The 7,500-nt window shown below is 38.6% G+C and overlaps 1 protein-coding gene across 3 annotated transcripts in view; it reads right to left on the bottom strand.

The window, feature by feature from the left end:
• Rho1 (ras-like GTP-binding protein Rho1) overlaps window positions 1–6,129 on the bottom strand; it is a 61,606-nt gene extending 55,477 nt beyond the window's left edge. Inside the window, exon 1 of one of the 3 annotated variants that reach the window (XM_070126915.1) lies at window positions 5,924–6,129. The gene's annotated coding sequence lies outside the window, so the exon portion shown is untranslated. Of the gene's footprint in view, window positions 1–5,917 lie in introns of all 3 variants that reach the window. The other 2 variants (XM_070126916.1, XM_070126919.1) reach the window with 2 other exon arrangements.
• Window positions 6,130–7,500: the final 1,371 nt, after the last annotated feature.

A 7,500-nucleotide genomic window follows, 5' to 3' on the forward strand; every position in this document is an offset into this window, starting at 1 on the left:
ATACTGATAATAGTGTTAATGATAAGAACAATAATGAAGATAAAAAATAATATAAAAAAATAATAATAATGATGATAATAACAACAGCAAAAACAACAACAATAATGATAACAGTGGAAAATGCAGTAATAATAATGATAATGATAATAATAACAATGAAATAATAATACCAACAACAACAATAATAACAACAGTAATGATGGTCATAATAATAATAATGATGATTATAATGATGATAACAATAATGATAATAATAATGATAATAAATACTTCAGTAACAATGATTATGATAGTAATGATAGTAATAATGATGATAAAAAAATAATAATAACAACAATGATAATAATGATAATAAAAGTAATAACAACAATAACAACAGCAATAAAAGTAATAATAATAATGATAAAAATAACAATGATAATAATAATAATAGTGATAATGGTAATGATAATAATGATGATAATAATGATAACAATAATGGCAACAGCAATAATAATAAAGATGGTGATGATAATAGTAATAATAATAATGATGATGATTATGATAATAATAATAATGATAATAATAATAATAATAATAATAATAATAATAATAATAATAATAATAATAATAATAATAATAATAATAATAATAATAATAATGATGATGATGATGATGATAATAATGATAATGATGAAGAAAATAATAATAGTGATGGTAACAATAAACAACAATTGCAATAATAATTATAATAAAGATAATACTAGTTTAATAATTTATTATAATAATAATAAAGATAATAATGAACCGATAATGATGATAAAGATATTATCTGAAATTGAACAACGATGCTAATCATTATGATGTAGGTGTAAATCATGCTAACATCACTGTACTAATAAGAACATAATATCAACTGTATTGATGCTGCTGATTATAGTAATTACGATAATATTTATAGCAATAGCGACAATATTCACAGCAATTATCACAACGGCAGTGATAAGAGCAACAACAAAATCAACACTTCACGACAGCATAACAACTAACCTTGGTCCACACCCTTCTCCTTCTGCCTCGCCTTCCTCCTTCCTTACCTCCCTCCCTCCCTCCTCCTTCCTTACCTCCCACTCACCCTCCTCAAGCACCAGGTGTTGCTTTTAAGAAGGCAGAAACACAGGAAGGTGTATTTGTGCGAGCTAATGGCCATAATGCAGGTAACTGTCCGAATAAGAAGGAGTCTCGACCACCTGTTATGGGTTCGGTTGACGTGTCGCTTCCCTTCGCTGTGTTTCGAACTGGGGTTTCGAGTCACCTTTTGAGACTTTCAGCTTAATCTGCCGTGGGAATCGCTGGTTGTGTTGCGGTTGTTATTAATGTGCGTATTATTATTTTTTGGAGTGGTTGTGCTGTTGGTATCTCTGGCGCTATGAGGAGTTATGAACACTATCATTATCATTATCATTATTATTATTATTATCCTTATCCTTATCATTATTATCATTATCATTATTATCATTGTCATTATGATTATGATTATGATTATGATTATCATTATTATTATCATTATCATTATTATTTTCATTGTCATTATGGTTATGATTATGATTATCATTATTATTATCATTATCATTATTATTATCATTATCATTATTATTATCATTATCATTATTATTATCATTATTATTATTTTCATTATCATTATTGATGACATTATATTGACAATAATACTGATCACAATGATGATAATAATAAGCATACTGAGAACAACAACAACACAATAGCAATAATAACAAAACTAAATCACAAACCATTTTTTTTTACCACTCCCAAAAAACGTGTTAGTCCCGCGCTCTCTGCATCACAACACAGACTATTCATGCAAGGGTTCATTAAACGTATTATTGGAACCGCTATTCTTAAACTGCATTTTTTAAAACTCTATACTTCATTCTTACTTATTTTTTCCATGTCTTTTTCTCGTTCTTAAGATAAGTATCATGGTTTCTGTAAGAAATGAATGTATGTTTTCATAACTGCTTACTTACGGTTTTTATTATTATTGCTGTTAGTTATTGTTATTATTTGATATCATTACTATTATTGTTATGATTTTGATTCTCATTTTCATTATTATCATCATCAATGATATTGTTATTATTTGATATCATTACTACTATAATGTGATTTTCACTTTTGTTTTCAATATTGATATTATCTTTACTATTATTACCACCCATATTATTTTATACTTATCATTATTATCATTCTCATTGTTATTATCATTATTATTATTATTATTATCATTTTTATTATGATCATTATTATTATTATCATTATTGTTATTATTATTATTACTATTATTATTATTATTATTAGTAGTAGTAGTATCATAACTATTATTATTATTATCATTATCATTATTATTATTATTATCATCATTATTATTATTATTATTATAATCATTATTATTATTATTATCATTATTATTATTATCATTATTCTGTTATCATCATAACTGTTGTTGATAATGATAATAACAATAATTATGTTAATAATAACAACAATAACCAATAACAACAACAGTAAGGATAATAATGATATAATTAGTATCAGTATTAGTATCAACATCATTAGCAGCAGCATTATCATACATTATTACTGTTATCAATATCACTATCGCTATTCTTACTACTATCCTTATTACTGTTGTCATCATTATTGCCATGACAGTTATCATCATGATGAGTATCACCATTATCATTATTATTCCTTATTCACACATACACGAAAATATCGACCTTTTTTAATCTCTTTTCATCTATTTTATTATATCTATTTTTATTATTATTGATATTATTAATCTATTATTGATATTAATTTGTAATTAATATTATTAATTTATCATTAATATTATTAATTTACTATTAATATTATTTATTTATTATTAATATTAGTAATTCATCATTAATATTATTAATCTATTATTAATATCATTAATTTATTATTATCATTATTATTATTATTTTATTATACTATTTCTATTTTATTATATCTATTTTCATTTATTCATATCAAACACTTTGTCTATTCCCTATATACGTGATAAAAAAATGAACAAGAGACAGATTATAAGACTAAAAATATTTGCTTACGAATATTATTTAAGAAGATAGTAACGATAACTAAAAGAAATTGGTACTTTTGGTATTGATATTCAAGACGAGAGAAATCATGATAATAAAAAGGGAAGAAGATAAGATATGATAAAAATCATATGGAAGAAAGTGATTCCAAGAATAAAAATGATGACGGATAATGATAATGACAGAAGTGATAACGACATAATGAGATAATGAGATTTATGATTATTATGATAGTATAAAGGATAATGAAGATAATGATTATGACAGTATAAAAGATAATGTAAATAATGGTAATGGCAGTGACTGTAAATATCAACACACACACACACACACATACATACATACATACATACATATATATATATATATATATATATATATATATATATATATATATATATATAAGATATGATAAATCTACAAATAGTGGTCATATAAACTCTCTCTCTCTCTCTCTTTCTCCTTCTCTCCCCCCCCCCTTTCTCTCTCTTTTCGCACACACACACACCAGCACAAACTCATACTTACACACAGGGGCACAAACATATATACATCAGCACACAAACAAACACACGCACTCATACACACACACATGCACACACACACACAAACAAACATACACACACACACGCGCGCGCACATGCACACACACACGCACACACACACACATACGCACAAACACACTCACACACACACGAACAAACATACACACATACACAGGCACACACACACGTACACACACACACACACATACACAAATATATACACATAAAAAAAACATATATGCATGCAACCACCCGTTCTCTCTGTCTTGCAACGCAATTTAACAACTTGGCAACTTAACGAAGTCGTTAAAATTACACTTTCGACACCTCTCCTTCGACACCCAGTCATAAGAGAGCTTCTGACACTTGCCACTCTTCGGTTACGGGAAGTTGGTCTTTCTGTCACCTCTTCACTCTTGACACTTCCTTGTTGTGTGAAGTCCCTCTAGTTTTTGTTTTCTAAGGTTTTCATTTGACACTTAGAACACTTTCTCTTTTTGACACTTTTTAACACTTTTCTCTTTTGCAAATTCAATCTCTCTCTCTCTCTTTTTTTTATTTTTTTCTGACACTTTTTTTTTTTTTGGCAAGACATTTTTGCATAACTGTTTAACTTTCGGAGAATATGCAAAACAGACATGAGTTCTGGAACTTTCGACATGAACAACAACAGTTATGATAATGGTTGTGAAAATGGTAATGGGAATGATGAATAGTTATGTCACAATTCGATTAACAGCGACGATAGAAAGAGAATGAAAACAATAATGATTATGAATGATAAAAAAAATTACGCCACAATATACAAATGTGTTTGTGCGTATGAAAAATATATTGTTCTGTGTGCGTGTATTTGTGTACATACAGACACACAAACACACACACACACACGCACACACGCGCGCACACACACACACATACACATAAACACACATATATACACATATGCACATACATGTATATATATATGTATGAATGTATCAATTTTACATGTAACGGAGAATAGAATGAAAAAAGGAAGAACATCTGCAAAGAACAAGGAAGAGGAAGAGGAAACGAGGAAGGAGGAAGAGAGGAAACGAACTTAATTTTCGCACAAAACAAAAACGAAAAAAAAGCGTTCACTCTGAAGGAACACACCGATCTTTTTCACGCTCAGAGCCCGGGAAAGAGAAGGAGGGAGGGAGGAAGGGGCGAAAGAGGAAGGGGAGAAGAAAGGAGAGAAGAAGGGAGAGATGAAGGGAGGAAGGGAGGGAGGGAGGAAGGAGAGAAAGGAAGGGAGGGAAGGAGGAAGGAGAGACAGAGGGAGGGAGGGAAGGAGAAAGGGGCGACAGAGGGAGGGAGAAAGAGGAAGTAAGTAGGAAAGGGAGTCAGAGGGAGGGAGAGAGAAAGGGAGGGAGGGAAGGAGAAAGGGGCGACAGAGGGAGAGAGAAAGGAGGAAGGAGTGACAGAGGGAGGGAGGAAAAGAGGAAGGAGAAAGGGAAGGAGAAAGAGGTAAGTAGGAAAGGGGAGTCAGAAGGAAGGGAGAGGAAGAAAATTTCGCCGCGAAAGACCTCCATGTGTATTTCGCTCCCTCGCCCCCGACGCTGCCACCGCTACACGTGTTGGTTCGACGAGGGGGGGGGGGGGGGAGGTTGAGGGGTTGGCAGCCGCTGCGTCGCTGGCATTTCTATGTCTATCTGGGTGTTGTTCTTCCCCCGATCGACTCTCTTGTGCCCCTTTCTTTATTGGTTTGTTTTCTCTTCTTCCTTTCTTTTTTTTCTTTTTTCTCAAGATTTACGTAGGTGGGCGGTAAGGACGGTGGCGGATTTCCAACACTAGCACTCACCTGTTGTCAAATGTCCTTCCTGACAACCTCGGCCATCACCCCTACCCCCCCCACCCCCTCCTCTGACGACCCAACACGGTGACTGCCAACACACATAGAGGGAAGGAGGGGGGGGGGGCGTCAGCAGGGGGGGGGGGTAGGGAGAAACGTGGACTCGGTCGACCCGCGATGAAGGCGATTCGAACTTATACATTTTTCTAAGTAAAAAAATGTATATATAAACACCACTTTCACCTTTGCATTGTTTTGTTTTTCTAATTTTCTATATCGCATCGCCAGCCTCCGCCTCCCTTATCACTCCCATCTATCGCTTCGTCGACGTCTCAGCGAATCGGAGAGAGAGAGAGAGAGAGAGAGAGAGAAGCAAAACACACGACGATATCCACGTTTCCGCCTGTCATTTGGGGGGCGACACACACACTCACGCGGGCGGGGCTGAGTATTATTATCAATCCCCGGACGTGCGGGCGGCTTCTCCTCGGGACGCCCTTGGGGAACCGCTCCTCCGCCGCAGCTGACACCGACACGCACAGCAGAAGGCGCAGTCGAAGAAGGTCTGAGTCCCCTTCCACCACCACCACCCGCTTCCTCGCCTGTGTGCTGACTGGCGGGGCCGCCGTCTGGCCACAGGGGAAAGGGAGGGGGGGTGGGAAGGGGAGGGGTGAGGGGGGGGAGGAGGGGAAAGGGGGGGAGGGGTGAAGGGGGGAGGATGGGGGGGAAAGAGGGAGGGGGGTGTGGAGGATTGGGGGTGAGGGGGGGAGGATGGGTGGGGGTGAGGGGGGAAAGGGGGAGGAGGATGGGGGAAAGGGGGGAGGAGGAGGATGGGGGGGAAGGGGGGGAGGATTGGGGGGAAAGGGAGGGAGGAGGATGGGGGGGTGAGGGGGGAGGAGGATGGGGGGGTGAGGGGTGAGGATGGGGAAAGGGAGGGAGGGGGAAAGGGGCGAGGGGGGGAGGAGGATGGGGTGAGGGGGGAGGATGGGGTGAGGGGGTGAGGAGGATGGGGGGAAAGGGGGGGGAGGGGAGAGTGAAACTGTGGGGTGCAGAGTGAGCGGGGAAGCGAAAGGGGGGAGAAAAAGGGAGGGGGTGGAAGAGGAGGTAGAAGGTAGGGGGAAGAAGTAGGAGGGGGCGCTGAAGGAAGAAGAGGACGACGAGGACGAGGGGGAGGGGCGAAGGCGGTGACGAAGTGGAAGACGAGGAAAGTGGAGGTGAGGGCGTGAAGGAAAGGTGAGGGAGGGAGGGGGGGAAGGGGCAACAGAGGGAGGGAAGGAAGGAGGGGCAGCGGAAGGAGGGAGGGAAGGGCGAAAGAGGAAGGGGAGAAGGAAGGAGAGAAGAAGGGAGAGGTGAAGGGAGGAAGGGGCGACAGAGGAAGGTAGGAAGGGAGGGAAGGAGGAAGGAGAGAAAGGAAGGGAGGGAAGGAGGAAGGGGAGACAGAGGGAGAGAGAAATGAAGGGAGGGAAGGAGGAAGGGGCAACAGAAGGAGGGAGAAGGAGAGAGAAAGGAAGGGAGGTAAGGAGGAAGGGGAGACAGAGGGAGACAGAGAGAGGGAGGAAAAGAGGAAGGGAGGGAAGGAGGGAGGGAGGAAAAGAGGAAGGGGAGACAGAGAGAGGGAGGAAAAGAGGAAGGGAGAAACGAAGAGAGGTAAGTAGGAAGGGGAGACAGAGAGAGAGAGAGAGAAAGGAAGGGAGGCAAGTAGGAAGGGGCGACAGAGAGAGAAGGAGAGAAAAAGGAAGGAAGGGAAGGAGGAAGGGGCGACAGAGGGAGGGAAAAGAAGAAAGGAAGGGAGGGAAGGAGGAAGAGGCGACAGAGGGAGAGAGAGAGAGAGAGAAAGGAAGGGAGGTAAGTAGGAAGGTGAGACACAGAGAGAGAGAAAGGCAGGGAGGGAAGGAGGGAGGAAAAGAGGAAGGGAGGGAAGGAGGGAGGGGAGGGGGGTGTCGCCGTGAGAAGGGAGTAAGACCATTAGCTTAACAGGATCGAGGAAGCCATCGCAACGAAACCCCGCTGA

The sequence above is a fragment of the Penaeus vannamei genome, chromosome 11 (assembly GCF_042767895.1).
Source record: "Penaeus vannamei isolate JL-2024 chromosome 11, ASM4276789v1, whole genome shotgun sequence".
NCBI classification, from domain to species: Eukaryota; Metazoa; Arthropoda; class Malacostraca; order Decapoda; family Penaeidae; genus Penaeus; species Penaeus vannamei.